Below are 23368 nucleotides of genomic sequence, written 5' to 3'. Positions count from 1 at the left end.
GGAAGAGGATAGGAAAATTGATAGAGAGGCAAAGGAAGAGAAAGACAGAAATAATATAGTCTGGCCTCTGAAGCACATTCTTGTTTAGCTTGGACATTTAATTGTGTAGGATGAGCCATGAAACTAAAGAAATTATAAACCCATCAATCAAATGTATTTATTGAGTGCCTACTGTGTGCACAACACTGTAGTAAGCACTTGGGAAAGTACAATATAACAGAGTTAGTAGAGACATTTCCTGCCTACAGTAACCTCAATCCCCTATCAGGGTCACACCTGGAGAGTTTCCAGTACTCTACCAGTCCTGTCTATGGGAGGAAGAGTCAAGCAGAGGCCTATCCATTCCATTCCTAGCTTGAGCAGTGGCTAGAAGTGGAAGGCAATCTGCTACAAGTCAAAACTCACTTGTGCTGGGCAGCTGTTGCACAGGAGAGAGTCAAGGGCAGAGACTCAAGTTTACTGTGTGGAAGGAGGCAATGGTAAACCATTTCCTTATTTTTACCAAGAAAATCTATGGAAACACTACCAGAATAATTGCAGATGGAGGTGGGGAGTTCTGGGAGAGATGTGTCCATGGTGTTGAATTGACAGCATAAGACAAGAGACAAATGACCTCAAAGTCTAGAGGGGTGAGTAAAGGGAGCAAATAAGGCCAATGCAGATGGGAGTGGGAAAAGAGGAAATGAGGGCTTAGTCAGTAAAAGCAATCAATCTTAGAAGAGATGCAAAAATTACGTACAGAAGTCTCCACATTTGCACCATCATGCCTAAACCAGGCAATGTAATGTCAACCCTGAGCTGCTTCAATTTTTAAATCTGGGCTATAGTCTGCTCAGAAAATGATCAGCTTAGATTTCACAGGAGTTTTGTAGTTGTAATAGAAATCACCTGCAATGCCAGAAGAATTTAACCCCACACATTTCTCTCTTCCTTTCCTTCCAATCTTTCCATGCCAAGGTTTCCACAGGCAAATCAGAACTCAAAGGAGTCACTGAATTCTGCTATTTAGTATGCTTTTTGAAAATTAATTTATAATTAAAGAGGCAGAAAACAATGAAAATATCCTACATATACTTTGGAAGACTGAAGAAAGAATGTGGACTTTAAGACCCACACTACTCGAAAGGTCTAAAAGGCTGTTATGGAAGCTCAGATGCTTAGAAGCAGCGTGGCTTAGTGGAAAGAGCACAGGCTTGGGAGTCAGAGGTCATGGGTTCTAATTCTGACTGCCACTTGTCAGCTGTGTGACCTTGGACAAGTCACTTAACTTCTCTGTTACTCAGTTACCTCATCTGTCAAATGGGGATGAAGACTGTGAGCCCCAACTGGGACAACCGGATTATTTTATATCTTCCCCAGCATTTAGAACAGTGCTTGGGGGCACTTAATAAATGCTTAACAAATACCAACATTATTATCATTAATAGTATTAATAAATATCATAAAAAATAAACAAAAACAAAACCCAGGCTCCAATTTCTGAAACTTGCTTGCTGTGTAACCTTAATCAATAATCAATGGTATACATTCAGTGCTTACTACATGCAGAACACTGAACTGAGCACTTGGAAAAGTAGAGTACATCAGAATTGGTTGGCACATTCCCTCTACACAATTAGTGTATAGTCTAGAATAGGAAACACACTTTAATATAAATAACTTATATAATTTAAAGGTGTGTACATAGATATTCACAGATACGCATAGACATGACTTTGTGTCTTTAGCTATAAAATGGATATTAAATATCCATTCTCCTTCCAACTTGGACTGTGAGCCCATTTTGTGGGACCTAATTATTTTGTATCTATCTCAGTGCTTGTACAGTACAATGCTTGGCACATAGTAAGTGCTTAATGAGTACCATAATTACTATTAATTACACTGTTTAATACAGAAGTAAAATTTTGATGTACCTTGGCAAAAAGCTTCCCACCATACCATGATAAAATTCAGAAGGGACAAGAGCAAAATAGTACCTTGATTTTTTTGAACTCGAGTGTAGTATTTTGTCTTATTTAATATCCATATTCAACATGAATATAAATGGAGAGGAAAGGGCTCCAAAATAATGACCAAAAAATGTTGAAGTATAAAAACTGGGTCCTATTTGAAAAAAATTTAAAGAATTAAGGTCATTAAGCCTAAAAGGTAAGCATAAACTGGTGACTGTTTCCCAGTAGAGTCTTATAATGTGGATAGTGACATCAGAGAACCAAGGAAGAAGAAGTAAGCTTTCACAGGAGTGATGTGAATGAGTTGTAAATAAAGAAGAAGATCTCCATTCTCAAGAGGTAATGAGGACTTTATCTCTTAAAAAATAAAAAAAATAGACAGCAATCTACCTTAGTTAAGGGACCTCACAAAAACTTTGATCCCTTTCAGCCCTATGACTAGTATTCTATGAGTACAGTAAATAAAAGCCCCAGGTGTTCTCTAGATAATTTCTTTCACCAAACAATTGAAGGTGACTTCAGGGAGAATATGATCATTACAAAACATATATCTAGACTGTGAGCCTGTTGTTGGGTAGGGATTGTCTCTATTTTGTTGCCGAATGGTACTTTCCAAGTGCTTAGTACCGTGTTCTGCACACAATAAGCACTCAATAAATAAAATAGAATTAATATATATATAAGCCAACAAAAACATACATAAATATATGTATAGTTTGCATATATAGTATAAATAGTAAGAGCTACATTACCCATTTCTAGATGAGAAACTGAAATTAACTCTTGGAAGTGTACTACAGCAAAGGTTTCTAGCATACTTGAATAAGTTTTAAGTGTTCCATTATCACTTTGAACAAGAAAAATAATCATTGTTTGTTAGAGGCATGATTTTACTTGCTGTTGTAATACAAAACCCTACTTGGGTACCCTTGTAAATGAAATATTTCAAGCAGATCATTTCATCATTTGAATTTATGCACAAAGCTACGTCAGTGATAAAGGAAATATACAGAGGAGAAGCCAGTTGGCATTCAAAATAGGTGGCATTCCTTAAGATGAATTTTGTTGTACCTTCTCTAGTATTGGAGGAAATCAGATATGCCTGAAAATGAAGAAACGTAAAAGGTACAAAGGAGTGATAAAGGTGATAAACTAATGTATTTCCTGGTATTCTAGTAACGATAGAAGCTTGGTTGTCCATTAATCCATAGTGTTTTTACTCATAGTTATAGGTTAACAAAATTTCACTGGAAAATGAATGATGGCATGCTAAAAAATGAATGTTCCAATGAGTTTGTAGCTTCACATAACAAGATTCTTTTCATCACTTGTGAAATATTCTACTTCTCCTTTGCCTGTACCTGTTTTATCATGACTGTGGTTAAGATGAATTCTAGTACATTTCACTTTAATCAGCTGTTGTCTCTCTATATTTGTTACTAACTAAAATTCTGGTGATTCATGGGCTTCAAAGTAACAAGTCCATCAAAAAATATGATAAAATAAAATCTCAATTAAAACAGTGGTAGACAGTGTCAATATTGGATAATATCACACATACCAAAAATTATTTGAGATCCAATGATCCCCATATTGCAAACTCTGTTTTTCCTTTTCAACCATGAGTGATGATCAAGTCATCACCCAGATGTTCAGTCAAGTGGGGCTTTTTTCTAAATGGAAGGAAAAGATCCCTGTGTTTTATTGCATTCAACTTCTACTGAGAACTGTGTAAAGTCCAAGTATCTTGTCCGAGGTCCTGTAGAAAGTTGGCTAGGAAATTTTAGAAGGTACCAATACGTCAGTCCGACTTTATGGAGGGAGATCCTCTTGTGTAGCAAATTCCCCAAAGATTGCCCATTTTCAAGGCAGCTTTACAAAGCAATTTTTCCACCCCTCAAGCGTGTTAAAGCTTAGTTTTGGCATTGCTACTGAAGAGGCACAGGCAAGGCAGATTGTAAAGCAATGTTCTAATTGGAATAATTTAACAAAAAAGGTTTACTGGAAATCCTTCATTTGTCATAGAAGTCGTAGATTAGTGAATCACAAACCTATCATAAATCAAGCCAGCTCTCAGAGTTCTCTAGAAGGGGAGGAGCTAATTCCTGACTCTGCTCCGATTGAGTTGCAAGGAGGTTGTTCCATATGGTAAGATCCCTACTTGTTTTATAAGGATTTGTGGCAAAAATAACGGAGAAGTGAGAGTTTGTGGCTTATTTTGGGATTTTATGATTTAAATCTTAGCTTTTTATTTCCCAAGTGAAAACGTTTAGAGTAAAATTTCCCAAACGCTCGGGCCCAACCCTACTGTATGGTAAGGTACCTCATTAACACCTAGTAAACTCTTTGGGGAAAGGTTAATCAGGGCTTGTTGTATGACTTTCTAGTTTCTAGTTAATATCTGAATTGGAGTTTCCATGTGAATATTCCCCTGTGAGAAAATTCTTCCGAGTGAAATATTCACTAGTGGTGCCTGTGTTTCTGCAGATTTCTTCTCAGCAGAGTTTCTTATGAGTCTTAATCAGAGTCCTTATCTCTCTTATTTCTTTTGAATGTTCAAGAAGGATGAGGGTTGTTCATTCTACTCTTCATAATAATGGTGTTTTTAAGCACTTATGTACCAAGCACTGTGCTAAGTTCTGGGGTAGATACAATTTAATCAAAACAAACAAATAAAAAAAAAACAAACTGTCCCACACAGGTTTTACAGTCAGACAGTACACAGTACAGGTTTTACAGACAGACAGGTTTTACAGAGAGAACAGATATTTAATCCCCATTTTACAGATGGGGAAATTGAGGTATATCGAAATTAAATGGCCAAGGTCCCACAGCAGGGAAGTGCCAGGTCAAGATTAGAAAAACATTTCTTGATGCTCAGTCCTATGCATTTTCAATTAGGCAGGACTGCTTCTCATTCTTATTCTGGGAATTTCAGCAATAAGGCCTCAGTGACCGAAGGATGGGTCCAGTATTTCCCAACCCAATATTATTGTGATTAAATTAAAATATTGCTTCTTTGAGTGTTTTAAGCTTTTTATTCTAGCCACTGTTTCTGTGTTACTGTCTCTATCACATTTGTGTTGCACAGAATTCTCTCTCCATTACTTTGGGCTTGCTTAATAATAATAATAATAATAATAATAATGATAATAATAATAATAATGTTGTTAAGCGCTTACTATGTGCAGAGCACTGTTCTAAGCGCTGGGGTAGATACAGGTAATCAGGTTGTCCCACGTGAGACTCATAGTCTTAATCCCCATTTTACAGAGGAGGGAACTGAGGCACAGAGAAGTTAAGAGACTTGCCCACAGTCACACAGCTGACAAGTGGCAGAGTGGGGATCTGCATACAATCAATCAATATTTATTGTGAGCTTACTCTGGGTAGAGCACTGTAATAAGCACTTGGAAGAGTTCAACACAATAAGAGAAACATTCCCTGCCTTCAGTGAGCTTACAGTCTAGAGGACAAGAAAGAAATCAAGCAGGAAAAACATATTCTTCAAGCACAAGCATAAAGTAATTCATTCATGCAGCATAGACATTAGAGGATGAAATATATATTACTATAAACATATACTGGGCTTTCCTGGGAATCACTTGTGTTTAAAGTGGAATGCAAGTGCTGGTGTCAAAGAAAGTGGAAGAGAGTTCAATTGGGAAGCACTCCACAAAACTTACAGGAAAATTTCCCTTTTAAAGCAGATAGATGCTGACTGAAATCTATGTGTAGTTTCCTTGCTTTGGTTAATTAATTTCTCCCCATAAATGACCAATTCATATTTTCCAGTGGCCTGTATGCATCAACAGTTGCCTGTAGTTTTATTATACAGATGCCTTTACCATGAGCAGATTTGTGTTTTAGAGAGAAACAAGTATAACCTTCAAAAGGATATTATGAGTCCTGACTGCTAAGTCCATTTAAAATTTGCTATTAATATGCAAATATCAGACATCCCTCAACATGTTGTGTTGTTCTTAACCATGACAGAATATTTTCTAATGACCCCATTACTCCTCCACAAGCACTTCCTTAATCTTCCTCTTAGAAACACATAGGCATTCACAAGCTGCATCATGTCAATTCATCTCTCTTACATCAGTAAGGTGAAAAACTGCTTGATTTTCACACAACTTTATGCAAAATATGGCTTAAAAGAACACTACTCCAAATGTGAACAGATTATTCTAATGTAGGCTTAACTTGTTTGAAAAGCAGGGATGTTCATTTGGTAAAACAAAGTTATTGTAATTAGCTCAACTATAATAAGATTTTTTTTCAAATGTCTTAAGGGGAACTGGGGATACCATCATCTTCAACAGTATATAATGAGTTTATTTTTCATGCAGAGTAGTTGGAAATATAATTTGTTGATCACATACTGAGTGTAATGTATTTTCTAAGTACTTAGCACCTGACATATTCCTTAATAATCATCATCATCATCATCATAACCACAATAATGGTATTTGTTGAGCTATAAGTATGTGTCAGGCACTTCTAAGTGCTGAGATTCTAAGGTTGGACACGATCCCTGTCCCACATCGGGCTCTAAGTCTTAATTCCCATTTTACAGATGAGATCACTGAGGCACAGAGAATTAAAGTGACTTACCCAAGCTTACACAGCAGACAAGCAGTGGAGCTAGGAGTTGAACCGAGGACCTTCCGACTCCCAGGTCTGTGCTCTATCCACTAGGCTATGCTGCTTCTCCAAGCTTACATTCTGAGGGAGACAGAGACAGAAATATCCACAAGCAGAAATATCACATGCAATAACCTCAATGCTCAATCAAACGTATATAAAAGTGTTAAGTGCAAAAATAAATCATTACTTAACAATAAATGGTTAATTAATGCAAGAAAAAGTGTTATACTACTTGCTATGAGGATTTATAAAAGATGAATAACTCGAGTTGGTAATCTACTTGAGAGTAGGGTCTACTAATTCTATTATGCTTTTCAAAGTGCTCAAGGGACAGTACTTAGTACACTCTGCACAAAGTAGGGATCAGTAAATAGTCTGAATGAGGCAGTTTAAGTAAGGTGCAAAAAATTAAGGGCCCAGAGTAACCTGGAAAGATTTAATGGAAGTGTTTGAGGAGCTATGAAGGAGGCATATTCTGAACTGTGTGGGAGAAAATAGTAAACAAATGCCTTGGGGAATACACAGACTAAGAGGTGTAGCAGAAGTTAATTAGGTAACAGAATGAACAAGGGAACATGGTTAACTCTCAGAATACTTGCCAAGTTCAGGTGGATAAGAGTTTGAAAGTGAGTACCCGAGAACAAGGTCTATAATAGCAATGCTTTCCATGGCCCTTATACAATCCCCAGTATCTATTGAGCACTTACTGTTTACAGAGCACTCTACTAAGTGCTTAAGGGAGTACAAAAAACAAACTTGGTAAACATGTTCCCTGACTAAATGGTGTGTAGACTCTAGTAATAATAGTTAATAATACAGTCTCATTAATAACCTAGGAAGGACTAAGTTGAGGGTTGAACTGTAAAGCTTCAAATTATGTTTTTCCTGTGTCAGTGCTTAGGGGATCCAATGTGGGGAAATGTTCATTTTACTTACATATGCATTGCCTTGGGAAAGAGCAAAACTTTTATGTGCAGCATCTTGAAATTATTTTGCTTTTGAATCTATGAGACTTGATTTCTATTTTGGGTTTCTATCATGAGTTTTAGAAAGAATTCAAATATTTTTATATTTAACCAAGATTTTAATTTGCTTTTTCTCAAATGATTTCAGATCTGGTCCCTTTGTTTACTGAAGATTTGGATATGGATGGAGATAAAGAGCAAGTGTTCTTCATACTTTTCAAGTTTTGAAGAGCTAATGTCAAGAGTCAAAAAGAATGTAATGCAAAGAAAATAGTTCATGCTTTTAAGCAGTGAAACCTATCATCAATAACTGGAATCTATAGGTTATTACTTATCTTTTTTCCTTTCTTTCCTATCTATCTTTAGTTGCAATAGTATGTCACAGAAATGATGTTGAAAGGGACTAATTCTGTCAATTTAGAGATCATAGTGAACTATTTCCAACGACTAGTAATTTTTTAAAAATCATCTGATCTTTCATGAAAACAAATCATAGCTTGAACAATTTTACCAAAGATCTGAATAAATTAGAAAATGCGGGGGTTTAACTTCCATTTAAGATTTTTTCTCCTTAAACTCTCAGCACTCATGATAGGAAAGGATGTTCAGATTAAATACTACTCAATCAAAACAAAGAAAAAAATCTTGCAAGCATACATTTAAGAAAATATTAAGGATGCATTTACAGAATGAATAATCTTTATATTATTTCAGAAACAATATTGCATAGATAATCTAATCCAGAATCAACATTTAAACATGCTGAATGTTGAGAGTAATGGGTAAACTGTTGAATTCATAAAAAAATACTGAAGACAGATGAATAAACAGTTGAATATGGAGCACATTTGTAATACTTATCATTCAAAGAAGCATGTCATGAAGAAAATCACACATCTGGGAGTCAGAAAGATCTGGGTTCTAATCCCAGCTCGGCCTATTGTCTGCTGTGTGACCTTGGACAGGTCACTTAATTTCTCTGTGCCTGGTACCACATCTGTAAAATGGGGATTAGGACTGTGAGCCCTGTGTGGGACAGGGACTGTCCAACCTGATTATCTTGTATCTACCCTGGCGCTTATTACAGTATCTGGAACACACTTAACAAATACCACATTTATTATTTATTTTTATTATAAATTATTATAATAACATAATATTATAATATAACAACAATAATTATTATATTATTGTATTATTTATTTTTATTATTACTGTACACTAATTATATTCTACATATTTTTTAAATGTTTTATGTACTCACTTCTATTGAATTTGCTCTTGAAGGGAGAACTTGGTCTTATCTGTTATTATATACATGAAATTATAATGATTATTATAGCTTCATGCATACAATAACATCAGACCAAATTCTTATGACTTTCTTATGGCATTCATTATTAAACACTTACTCTGGGCTAAGTAAAAGATCATGAGATTGGACACAATTTCCTATCCCACATCCCAATCCATTTTATCACCAGTTTACAACTGAGGAAATTGGGGCCCAAGAAGATTAAGGATTCTGTTATTTACCTGCTTGACCCAAGGCCACAAATCAGGTAAGCGGGAGCGCAGAGATTGGAACCCTGATCTCCTGACACCAATCTTGTGCTCTTTCCACTAGGCCATGCTATGTCCTGTATATTTACTGGACAGGAAACATGTTTAACAACTCTGTTGTATTGTACTCTCCCAAGCGCTTAACACAGTGGCTGATGAATTGGAAATGTTTAAGGTTGTACTGAGATGAGAGTGAAAATGTAAAAGTGATTCATTAAGTGGCACTTCTGACCCAAATCAGGACTAAATCAGCTTCCTATGACACTTGTTTCTCATTAGGTGAGGTAGAGTACCTTCTATGCCAATCAAAGCTGAAAGCATCATAATCAGGCCCAGCATAACCCTCAGAAATAACCCTGAAGAAGCATAACCTTTTTTAAAAAATAGTAAAATCTATGGCTGAAACTCTTGCAATCTGTACTGACCCACTAATATGCACTCTTTTTTTATTTCTTTGAGGAGAATAAGATGTGCAGTGTTTTAAGGCTAAGACTAAGAAAGCAGAAAACCCCAAGAACTCACGAACAAGAAATAATCCTCTGTCTCTTTAAGAGAACCCTAAAATTGTCACTAAAGCACAACTCCTGCCACGTGAAATGATTTGGGGAATACAGTTTGAAAGGCTGAACAACATGCTTGTTTTATATTCTTGTCTGTGTGGATGCAGATTGGCAATGGGCCATAATACAAACATTGCACTCTTTTTGACATCAATCCTATGCTGTAACCTGGGATCTAACAGTTTTACTGGTATCTTAGTGGGGTAAGCTGGTGGCAACTACAGGAAAACTAGGGAGGGTCTCTATCCATATTAGATGTGACAAATAGAAGAAAGGACCCTCCCTTGGAAATATTGTTTTTTTATAACTAAGACATAGGGGTATATACTTCTTTTTCTTTTTATGTTTTATGACTCATACATAAGGAAGCAGCATGGCACATTGGCAAGAGCCCGGGCTTGGGAGTCAGAGGACATGGATTCAAATCCCGGCTCTGCCTCTTGCCAGCTGTGTGACTGTGGGCAAGTCACTTCACTTCTCTGTGCCTCAGTTCCCTTATTTGTAAAACTGAAGACTCTGAGCCTCACGTGGGACAATCAGATTACCCTGTATCTACCCCAGTGCTTAGAACAGTGCTCTGTACACAGTAAGCACTTAACAAATACCAACATTAACATTAAGGAAGGTTATTATTCATTCATTCAATAGTATTTATTGAGTGCTTACTATGTACAGAGCACTGTATTAAGCGCTTGGAACATACAATTCGGCAACAGAGACAATCCCTGCCCATTGATGGGCTTACAGTCTAATCAGGGGAGACGGACAAAAACAAGATAACTGATTACATCCTAGTCATTTAGAATCAAAGGGAATTCAGGGATTTTCAATTAGCAGTGTATGAAATGAAGTCTGGTGAACACCATACTTAGAGGTTTTTTTCAGCCATATCTGCAAACTCACATGGGATTTCTCCATATGCCCTCTCTATATATGTTTCCCAAAGTGATTTCAGAGCTTTTGGACATGAAATTGATATTTGTTAAGAAAGCAGAAAAATTGCATTTATAATTTCCATTTCCCTCTTCTATTTGTTATTTATAGAAAACAATTCCAGGGAATTTACCCTGGTATTAATCAATTAATTAACTGATAGTATATATTGAGAGCCTACTGTGTTCAGGGCATTCTGAATTAAGCACTTGAGACACTACAACAGAGCCAGTAGATATGATCCCTGTCCTCACTGAGCCTACAACTAGGAAGACACATTTCAAAATAATGGTAGGAGGAAACAATAGAGTATGAAGATGTATGTAAATAAGTACTACAGTTGGTGGGTAAAGTAATCAAGTGCTTAGGTTATACAAAAGTTCTGAATTGACAATGAAAGATGAGAGATTAATCAAGGAAGACCTCCTGGAGAAGAAATTATTCTACAGAACTTAAGTAACTATTCCAAAACATTAATTCATTTGTGAATAAGGATATTTTATAAACGATCATAATGTTTAAACATAAGATTCATTCAATCATATTGATTGAGTGCTGTACTAAGCAAAGCACTGTACAGCAGCATGGCTCAGTGGAAAGAGCATGGGCTTGGGAGTCAGAGGTCATGGGTTCCAATCCCGCCTCTGCCACTTGTCAGCTGTGTGACTTTGGGCAAGTCACTTAACTTCTCAGGGCTTCAGTTACCTCATCTGTAAAATGGGGATTAAGACTGTGAGCTGACGTGGGACAACCTGATTACCTTGTCTACCCTAGTGCTTAGAACAGTGCTTGGCACATAGTAAGCGCTTAACAAATGCCATTATTATTATTATTATTGTTACAATATAAATTATAACAATACATTAATAGACACATTCCCTGCCCAACTCAAGCTTATAGTTTAGAAGTGAGTGGTTTGTGGGACAAAGCTGTTCTAACCTGCAGTAGAATGATGATCTGTGCTAAGATAACGTTTAATAACCAAACCTCCATAGCTACTGCACAACAAGAAAATCAGACTCAAGTTTTTTAAGTTTAGAAAAAAAGTACCCTATTCTGTCCCACACAGAATTTCCAAAACAAATATTTAAAAATTTTTTTAAACACATCTTCAGGCTGTCTATCCTTTGTAAAATTTCTAGAAGCCTCATGACCAAGATGTGTGAAAGCCAGATGAATAAGGTTTATTTTCAAATGAATCTGCCTCAGAAGAGCTAGACCCTTACTTGATGTGTAAGGACGTAGTAATAGCAACTGATAAGTGCCATAAAACTCTTCCAGTGTATTTTATGGTGTAATTTCTTTTCCAGTCCTAAAAATGTTAATTGTTAATTTAATCTCATCTCAGCATCTAACACCGTTACCACCTCTCTTCCTTTCTGTCCTCCTTATACCACCTCCCCTGACACTGGATGATAGAGAACAGATTGTCACTCTTGAGGGAGCAGTTTGTCATCAGTCCCTCTGACACCACTCAGGTGTGGAGTGGGAGGATAGCTGGAAGTGGGAAAGTGGTGAGAAGAAGAGAGAGTAGGGAAGGAGAGTTGGGAGCACACCCTGAAATTCAGACTCGGCTGGGACAAAATGCTGAAATCAGATGACATAGAGACAGGCTCAAAGGGAAGATGAATGGCATGTTCTTTCACCATCACTGATTTCCTCTGAAGGACTCAAACGTCACTAACATTTGGTAGTTTCTTAGGGTGAGGATGAAACTGAATTTTTTTGTGGAAAAAATCATCCCAAAAGAAGTTTTTCTTGTGGTTTTTGCACAACTGCTCTATTTCTGCTCTCCATTACTGACTCATAATCAATCTAATTTATTGAGCACTTACGGCAATAAGTGATTGGCAGAGAATAACAATATATTATAAGAAGTACAACATTAACAATATAACAAATACGTTCCCTGCCCACAGTGAGTTTACAGTCTCCAATCTCCAATTCACTAATCTCTATAGGTCACCAGAATTAGGAAAACATTTTCTTTTCTTCAAGATTTAAAGGAAATAAAAGTATTGAACGAATACATCAATTATACCCCTAACTACCTTCACTTCCCTGAAAGAATATCTCCTTGCCTCCTCTCTCTTAGAAAGCCTAATTCCTGCAATCATTTACCATTAAGGCCAACCAAAAAATGTATTTATTCTTAGTGCAACAAAACTCCGTAACAGCTGACTCAAAACAACCAACAAAAAAATTTCTATGGGGAGTTGGCAGTCTGACTGCCCTTCTAATGTTATTTTAGAGTCTTTGGAATCTAAAAAATTGATTTTTTTCTTAAATGACCATATATATGTCAATTAATAACTCATTTTACTACCTAGACACCTTGCCTCTACTGCTCACAAGGTTAACAGAAGAAAAATAATGGTCCCTTTACCAGTGTCTTTGTTCCCATCCCTGAATTCAAGGTTGACAATGAAGCCCTAAAAAGTAGCCCCACAATTATGATTAAATGAGTCTGAGTGCTCTTCACCAAACAACTTAATTCTCACAAAATTGGCACTTATTATAGGATGTCAGAAGTTCTTTGTTTGAAGATAGTCATTGTGAATGGGCAGCTCTATGATGATAGGGAATACTCCTTCTCCGCACAAAGTAACATTATTAATTTTTCCTTAACAAATTAATTAATAATTATTACTAATTAGAGGCAACGCAACCTAGTGGATAGAGCTTGGGCCTGGGAGTCAGAAAGACCTGTGTTCTAATCCTGAATTTGTCATATCTGTTGCATGACTTTGGACAAGTTGTTCAACTTCTCTGTGCCTCAGTTACCTCATCTTTAAAATGGGGATTAAAATTATGAGCTCTCTGTGGGACATGGACTGTGTTCAACATAATTAGTTTGTATCTACTTCAGTATGTAGCACAGTGTCTGGCACATATTTAACGCTGAAATGTTAAGATTATTTTAGTTCATTTCTGAAAATTGACATTACAAAGACATCATATTTTTAGATTTGTAGGCATTATTGAACAATTGCCTCTAAGATCTAATTATTTTATTATTATGGACTTCCTCATCAGAACATCATCACCATCATCATCATCATCATCATCATCAAGTCTATTCTTTAAGAATCAGAAAAACAATTACTGCTATCAAATCTCACTAACTGTGAAAACATTTCATGGAATGAAGCAAAAAAATTAATTACTAAAAATGAAATGGTAAAATTGGCTTTATTTTTTGAATTGATTTTTCTTGGATCTGATGTAGTGCCATTATTTACTGAAATTGTATATCTATGGAATTTAAACTATACCTCCCACAGTATGTCCTCAGATCTTACTCAGTACTTCCACAAATCTTGGCTGTTTTCTATAGTCTTTGATATGCAGGATTCACACAGAAATAAATGGAGTTTTGACTTCTGGAGCTCACATACTGTGGGTGAATATCATATTCCATAATATTATTGTTCTACCAGTGATAAGACACATATTGTGAATGCTATACTTTATTTCCAGTGGCTAGCATTGCTTAATTATGGATAGTTGCTATATCCATTATCCTTTTTGGCCTGAATTCAAATGTGATTTCGTCAGCACAAACCAGAAAAGTGCATGCTGCAATTTGTTTAGATACTCCAAATCATATAATTGGTGTTAGGTGACTCAGAAAGTGAGAGAAACTATTGGAAATTCAAATGTTCTGAACAATCCTTTTTCATAGAATGAGAATTACTAAATATAAATTATTTTAAGCTTTATGTTATGTAAATTTCCTTCCTTGCATGCCAAAAATTTGGATACCTTGACCATTTCATCTTGCTTTAATTCAGATTATGGTGTTATTATACTTCTCACTGAATAAATTAATTTTGTAGGCATAGTAATGAAATCAAATAATAACAAGAAACAGACTAAATCATTCCAATATGTAGCAGCATCTCCTTGTCTTGAAATTCACATATTTGGAAGCCAAGGAAATCTTTTAATTCTGTAATTATAAGACAGGAGAACCAGCACAGTTCTGTAATCAGACTATTCTCAGAGAGACTTATTTCACAGAAATCAAGTTTTGATCAATCACTTTAAACCTAATTCCTAGAGTAAATTGGTTCAAGCAAAATGGAGAACAGGTGTTGAAGGGTTATCATAAAAGATATGTATTTAACTATGACAGAATTTAATTTTCTCACATTCAGATTGAATTATGTAAAATTAGGAAGCATTCTTCATCTTTTCGGGTATTTCTAATCAGCTCTATAATCACATTGATTCCTTACAATGTGGATGGTTAGCATAGGTTAGGTTTGTAAAATCTTCTTTTCTAGAATCCTTAAAGAGCATAGTAGCTGTCCATTTGCTTTAGCTGAATTAGTTATTCTGTCTGAAGGAAAGGGAGATGTCTTCATAATTTAATCAATAATATTGATTATTATTAATATAATAATATCATTATAATATTGATAATATTATTGAGAGCTTATTCAGTGCATAGCAATATACTTAGTACTTGGGAGAGTACCACAGAAACTCTTCCTACTCACAAGGAGCACACACTCTAGCAGGGAGATGTACGTAATTTTAAAAAAAAGATCAAGTTTCAAATAATGGAGAATGTAAAATCAAAAACATAAAAGTGCAATGAAAATTAATGGCTGCATCAGTCCTGCGAGGGACTTGAGGAAAGAAAGAAATCTCTAATGGTTGCCCGCCTCCACCTCAAAAAAAAGACTCCTCAACATTGGCATTAAGGGGTTTAATCACCTCTCTTACTCCTATCTTACCTGGCTGATCTCCTACAACAACCCAACCCAAACAATCTATGATTCTAATGCCAACCTACTCTCTGTGTCTTAATATTTTCTATCCCGATGTTGTCTCTTTTACCACATCCTCTCTTGGTTCTAGCACTCCCTCTTTGCTCATAGCCAACAGTCTGCTACTCTCTTAGCCTGTAGATGCATGTCAGCTAAGGGTCAGAGGTGGAAGAGTCAAAAATGTGTCACATTGAGAGCTGAATCTAAGAGGAATGGAAAGTGTGTGGAGCTGAGTATAGTAGGAGAATAAAGTGGAAAAACAGAAGGGAGAGAGTTGAAGGAATGCCTTAAAGTCAATTGCCAGAGTTTCTAATTGATATTAAGATGAATAATTAACCAGTGAGGACTTTTGTGAAAAGGAGATATGCATAATAATCTCTTATAAAGATTATCCAGCAACAGAATAAATCAGAGAGGGAAAGCATAGAGGCAGCATAGCTAGCATGGAGGCTGAAGTGTGGAGGTTGATACAGTAGTCTAACCAGGATATCAATCAATCAGTTGTATTTGTTGAGTACTTACTGCAAGCAGGACACTGTACTAAGTACTTGGAAGAGTACAATAAAGCAATGACAGAGTTGGTAGACATATTCCCTGCCCACAACTAACTTTCAATCTAAAGAGGGCAAAAATTACAGATATCTATACATAAGTGTTTTGGGGCTGGGGGTGGGGGGACGGGGGGTTAGTGGGGAGCCGCGATGAAAGAGAGAAGCAAATAAGGATGACACAGAAGGAAGTGGGAGAAAAGGAAATGAAGGCTTAGTCAAGGAAGGCCTCTTGAATGAGGTTTGCCTTTAATAATGCTTTGAAGGTAGGGAGAGTAACACTCTGTCGGATATGAAGGAGGAGGGTGTTTCAGGCCAGAAGTAGGATGAAGGTGAGAGGTCAACAGTGAGACAGATGAGATCTAGGAACAGTGAGTAAGATGGTATTAGAGGAGTGAACTGGGCATGCTGCGTTGGTACTAGGACAGCGGTGATGTGAGGTAGGAGGGGAGAAGATGATTGATTGCTTTAAAGCCTGTTGTTAGGAGTTTGTTTTTGAATTGAACAACCACTGGATGTTCCCAAGGACTGAGGAAACATCGACTGAATGCTCTTGTGAGCAGAGTGAAGTACGGACTGGGGTGGGGAGAGAATGAAGACAAGGAGGCTAATATAGTAATCAAGGTGGGATAAGATAAGTGCTTGAATTAAGATATGATGAAGACTACCTGGATGGTAGTCATTTGGATGGAAAGTAAAAGGTGAAGTTAAAACTGTGGGCTTCATGGATCATATAACAAAGCCAAGTCAATTTCCAAAGAGATGTTTTATATAGAGCATTGCAAATGGCACTTTACCATTTCTCTAGAATGCCAGACATTTCTTAATCCAAAAAAAGTGGTTTTTTACTTGCATAAAGTTCAAAAGGAACATAATACAATGAAAACAGTAAAAATGAAAACAGTACTAAACTCCGCAAGCAAAAAACATGACAATGCAATGAAGGGAAATCATTTTGAGGGTGCACATTGTAGTCACACATACCACTGGTCCAGCATTAGCCATTTTAGTCTCACAAACACACACACATACACACACACACACACACACACACACACACGCACACACTTATTTGTGGACTTTACCATTGTTTCCATATTCTTTGAAATATATGTAGAATTGATTCATTACTTGAAGCTCATTGCCTTGGAACGGAGTAGTACTTCTTCAAAGTTAATGAGTCCCAATTCCACATTTGCTGAGGTATGGAAAGTGGTGCTGGGGGGATTCAGTTAACTCCTTCCATCCATCAACATTACATAAGATTCGGATCAACCTAATAGTGTCCCACTGCCTGATATCCATGATGGATCTTTCTAATATTTCCAAGGACAGGTTCAGTCCTTTGGAATATCTGGTTCAACCACATTGCTGATCTAATTACCTTTGCATACAGCTAGAATGCAGATACCCTACCCTAAAGGGATTTTTTCTTTTTAAACTGAATTCTAGTATCTGGTCCTGGGAGGGAATCCCAGTACAATTCCTTCAAACTTTGTTCTTGTCAAAATCTGGCCAAGTCTTGCAGGTGGCAATATTTCAAATCTTGCTTCTCATGCCAATGTAAACATTCTACTGATGAGCACATGTTGGATAATCAACTATGCATAGCATTTTATACTTGTTTTACTTCATTGGCATCTTTCATCTTGTATCTATTTTGGCATCCAAACAGACTTTGCATTTAAGTCACTTTACCTAATCAGCATTTTTAATAATTATATGGATAATATTAATATCCAAATTAATTTGATGATTCCAAAATCATCCATAAATTTTACTACATTACTTACCCACAATAGAATGAGCAACTGGGGCAAAAGTGTATCACACATAAGGCCCACTTTATTGTACCAACTTATGTACAGTTTAGTTGAGCTTGACATAGGTGTTGGAAAGAGTCTAAATTTGCTTTAAAGAATCAGGATAAATACATAATGAAGTGAAAATGAGTTCCAACTGTAGGCCATTAGTGCACTATCTTCAACAGTATCAGGTCTCTTTCTCTCCATCTCCAATATAAACTAGAATATTTTATATTATGAATACTTAAAAGATCATATTAGAGCTGGGAAAGGTACATGATTTACAGTCAAATACCTTAGTATTTAGAGAAAATCTAGAGAAAATGACTGAAGTTCACAGATCATGGAAGATGTGGCTCTGGAAAACATGAAATTTTCATTAGAAAAAATCACCAGTAACTGATGAGGTAACAAAAATTGAACCTTGAAGGTGATCAAGACAAAGCATGTATAGGCCCACTGGGAGAGAATCATATAAGAATGTGCTATGATAATAATAATAATTATGGTATTTATTAAGCTCTTACTTTATGCCAAGCACTGTTATAAGAACTGGGGTAGATACAAGGTAATCAGGTTGAATTACACAGGGCTCACAGTCTTCATCCCCATTTTGCAGATGAAGTAACTGAGGCACAGAGAAGTTAAGTGACTTGCCCAAAGTCACACAGCAGACAACTGGTGTAGCCAGGATTAGGATACATATCCTTTGACTACCAAGCCCGTGTTCTTTCCACTAATCCATGTAACTTCTGTGTAGGTCAAAAATTCCAGCAGAAGAAACATCTGAATACATTCATATAAGATTCTAAATCTTAAGGGCATAAAGGAAATGTTAGAATGTCTAATAATATATCCATAAACTTTAGGTGAATATCAAGATTAGAATTAGATAGAGGGGCAGGGAGCATTTTCATCTGTATTTTCCATCCATACACTTAATATAGTGTTCCGCACAGAGTAAATACTAATAAAGATTGTTATTTCTGATTGTTGCATAATTGTTCATAGTTGAGAAGATGATGCAAGGCACAGGATGGATTTAGATTTGAGACCTTGGCTTCCAAAATTAGCCATGGTTCAGGGAGGGCATATTTGAAGGTAGTACACATATTTTAACAGCAGAAAGGTGATTCTACAAAGTGCCTTTCTCTCACTTCTTGAATGAATTAACTTCAAAATAATTCATTTGCACTAACATTGCTACATTTTTTCATATTTCACATTGCGATTTGAAAGCTGTAGGTTCAAAATAATCAAAGAAAACACGTCTTAATCCAGTGGATGGTAAACTTATGAAACTTGTTACCATAGAACTTTAGCTGGTCAAAAAATGCCAGTAGCTTCAAGAAGGCTATGGATAGATTAGTAGTGGTTACTCAAATTATATTTACCCAGTATGAATTCAACATTGAGTATCCTTTTGATGATTTATAAATATTGAACACATCAGTAGAAACAATAACAAAAATAGTTCTTTGATAAGTTGCCTATATTGCTCCATGATTTAAAAAATAAAAAGTAATGTTAATTTTGGAGAGATTAAACTAATTTGGAGATATCATATATGTCATTTAGAATGTTCCTGTTGGCATTTTAATTTTACAAGAACATCAACAGGAGACTGTACAATACACACAGTGGTTCTGAAAATCAAGCTATTTCAATTACTTAAAAAAGCTCCTTTTTCCATAATTGAGGATGCTCTGATGTGCACAAAATCAATTCTATGGCATTTACCTTCATGGAGAAGAAATTCAAAAAAGAAAAAAGCACATATTACTGTCAAGCATACGATTATTAAGCTATCTGCATTTCTCCATAGAACAAATTAGCAAAACATTGTAGAATCAGCTTGGCCTAGTGGATAGATCTTGTGTCTGCGAATCAGAAGGACCTGGGTCCTAATCACAGCTCTACCACTTGTCAATTGTGTGGGCCTGGGCAAGTAACTTAACTTTTCTGTGTTTGAGTTGCCTCATCTGTAAAATAGAGAGCCCCATGGCTGTGAGCCCCATGGAGGACAGGTACTATGTCCAATCTGACTAACTTGTAGATCCTAGAACTTAATATGGTACCTCGTACATAGTACGTGATTAAAAAAAATACCATAACTATAATAATTCTCTTTTCATTATTTCATTATGCATAACATATGGACCATATAATGAATGAATATCTTTCAGGTTTAGAAGATGATGCTGTGGATTTGATGTGTGTCTTCAAGTAAAGCAAATAAGACCAATTCAAGAACACCAATTTCCTTCATAGCATGTGCTCAAAAAGATTTCATCTTGTTGTACTTTAGTCATATCTTTTCCCTTGATTCATACTCTTATTTCAGCAATTATTTTTTCTGAGTTTTCAGATGACACTCAGCTCTTCTGGATGGTGAAATTTGTACAGATGGAGATAAATGGCAGTAAGATCTCACAAGGCTGAATGAGTGGGTAGAAAGTTGCCTATAAGCTTTAGAGTGAATATGTGCAAATTTTTGAATCTAGGGAAGTATAATCAAACTATATGCTACAAGATGAAAGACTTTGAACTATCAGTAATGTCTCATGATAGAGACCTTGCAGTCATTGTTGACTTTGATTTCAAATCACAGGTTTGGGTACAGTAGCACCCAAAATGATTGCACACTGCATATCATCAGGAAGGGGACAGGAAATGAAACAAAAGGCATAGTTTTGTCTTTCTGTAAATCTATCATATGTGGGCACCTGGAAATATCATGCCCAATTCAGGTCATTGCATCATACGGAAAGCAAAATAGAACTGGAGAAAGTACTAATAAAGGCAACTGGAAAGACCAGGGAATATAAGGACAAGGAAACCATTAAAATCTGAAGGTCGGAGGTCTGTGGCAAACCAAAGGAAACTTTCAATAACACAGTGGCTATTAAGCATATGTAATGAGTTACCACAAGAATTTGTGCAGGCAATAAATGTCAGTGTTCAAGAATGTTTGGACTGATTCTTGGATGAGAGTTCTATAACCGGGAAACTTAAGGATGCAAGTACAAACATTCGGCCTAGTGAACAATCCAACTGAAATCATAAACATAGATGTCAAGAAAAACAACTATCACACAGTTTTCCAAGCAACCTATTAAAAATGTTAGGAAAACTATTGGCCTGGGTGGGTCATTGTTCTGGCCCAGTAATGATATTTCTTGTAGGCATTGATCAAAATTCCATACTTTAAAAAAAATTACAAATATTGGAAAATCATTTAAATTAAATAATTACTAAATAAAACGTGTGATAAAGCAGAGCAAAAAGGTGTGAGATAACTTCACTGTACTACACTTTTTATCTCCATATAAACTTCAAACATAAATGAATTAAAATCCACAGATCAATCCAAATGATTCTAATTTAATGAAATCATAGAGAGGACAACATTGTCCTTGCTGGAAGTACAACCTTCAGAGGTCCTCTAGCTCTGTCAATGTCTTCCATACTGCACCTAAAGTCAAATTGAGGGCACAGATTCCTAAAGATTTCTAGAAAAAGAATGATTTTCATCCTTAATCCTAAAGTAATCTGTTTGAGAGTTCAACAATCTTCTAAGGATCCATGTTTAGTATGAATAGCTAGTAGGTCCAAGAGATGTATTAACAATAAGACTGGGAGTAGTTTGGGTTCAATATGTGTAATAAACTGTTTGAATTCTACAAATGGATCCTGACTTTTCTGAACTACATGAAAAATTATACTTAATATCAGCCAAAATTATCTGACATATTACAGTTAGCAATGGAATTTTCCCCATATTGCAGTGTGACCTCGTGGAAAGAGGTTGGGCCTAGGAGTTAGAAGACCTGCGTTCTAATCTGGGCTCTGCCATTTGTCTGCTATGTGACCTTAGTCAAGTCACTTTACTTCTCTGTAAGGCCTCAGTTACCTCATCTGTAAAGTAGGGATTTAATGCCTGCTCTCCTTCCTATTTAGACTGTGAGACCCATGTGGGACCTGAGTAGCTTCTATCTACCCCAGCTCATAGTAAGTGCTTACCAAATACCACACTCATTATCATGAAAAACAGCATGGCCTACTGGATAGAGAACAGGCCAGAGAGTCAAAAGGATCTGGTTTCTAATCCCTGCTCTGCCACTTTATGCTGAGTGATTTTGGGCATATCATTTGTCAGTGCTTCAATTACCTCATCTGTAAAATGGGGAATAATACTGTGAGCCCTAGGTAGGACATGAACTTTGTCCAACCTGATTAGCCTGTATTCACACCAGTGCTTAGTACAATGCCTGGCACATAGCAAGTGCTTAACACATACTATTTAAAAAATAAACTCCCAAGGAGTTGGAGCTAGAAGACTAAATAAGTGTTTATTTGTCCTTACATTTTATGATTATCCTTACATTTATGATTAACCACTCTTTTGAAAGCCACTGTGTACCTCGGCCCACTTATCTCATAAGCTCTGGGTTTTGAACAAAATATTCTTCAGGCTCTGACTCCTAGCTTTAAAAGTACAACTGTCATACTAACATAAGATAGTTTCATCTACCATAGAACTATTCTTTCTTGAGGTAGCATATCTCTAAGAGGCATTTATAATTGAAATTGAGCCAAACAACTTTCCTCAATCACACAGAATGTAAAACATGATGTAAAAAGAGTAACTTAAAAAATGAGCGCAGACTGTTTCCCATACTTCTTCATCTTTTGGAATCAATCAAATCAATTAATTATATTTTAAGTACTTACTGTGTGCAGAGCACTGTACTAAGTGGTTGGGAGGGTAAAATATAACAAAGTTGGTAAACTCATTTCCTGCCCACAAAGGGATCACACTTTAGATGGGGAGACATATTAAAATAAATCAATAAATTACATATGTAAACATAAGTGGTTTGTGGCTGAAAGTGGGGTGACTATCAAGTGCTTGAAGGGTACAGATCCAAGTACATAGGTGATGCAGAAGGGAGAGGCAATGGGGGAAAGTATGCCTTAATCGGCAAAAGTCTCTTGGAGAAAATGTGATTTTGATAAGACTTTGAAGACAGGAAAAGTGATATTAGGTCTTAGGTGAGGAGGGAGGGAGGGAGTTCCAGGCCAGAGGGAGGACATGAACGAGGGATCAGTGGTGAGATAGATGAGATCGAGCTACAATAAATAGATTGGGATTAAAGGAGTGAAGTGTATGGGCTGGGTTGTAGTAGGAAATTACAAGATAAGGTATGATAGGGTGAGCTTTCAAGTCGATTGTAAGGCATTTCTGCTCAATGTGGAGAGGAATAGGCAACCACTGCAGGTTCTTGAGGACTGGAGAGATAAACCCTGAATTATTGTTCAGAAAAATGATCTGGGCAGCATAGTGAAGCTCAGACTGAGGTGGGAAGACCCAGGGGTCAGGAAAGTTAGCAAGGAAGCTGATGCATAGTCAAAGTGGGATATGATGTTGGTATCATTGTAGTAGCAGTTTAGATGGAGAAGAAAGGGTGGGTTCTAGTGACATTGTGCAGTTAGAGCCAACAGGATTTGATGACAGTTTGAAAATTAGGATTAAGTGGGAGAGTTGATAATGACAAGGTTGCAGGCTTGTGAGATGCAGAAGAAAGTGAGATTGTCTCTAAGGATG

The 23368-nt window shown here is 36.4% G+C and overlaps 1 non-coding gene across 1 annotated transcript; it reads left to right on the top strand.

Moving 5' to 3' along the window:
* The first annotated feature begins 258 nt into the window (after positions 1–258).
* Positions 259–395, top strand: LOC114807264. Its single transcript, XR_003755315.1, has one exon. It is a non-coding gene; the product is annotated as a small nucleolar RNA SNORA7 (small nucleolar RNA).
* Positions 396–23368: the final 22973 nt, after the last annotated feature.

The sequence above is a fragment of the Ornithorhynchus anatinus genome, chromosome X1 (genome assembly GCF_004115215.2).
Source record: "Ornithorhynchus anatinus isolate Pmale09 chromosome X1, mOrnAna1.pri.v4, whole genome shotgun sequence".
NCBI classification, from domain to species: Eukaryota; Metazoa; Chordata; class Mammalia; order Monotremata; family Ornithorhynchidae; genus Ornithorhynchus; species Ornithorhynchus anatinus.
Note: the sequence above shows the minus strand (reverse complement) of the source record. Positions and strands in the feature narration are given on the sequence as shown.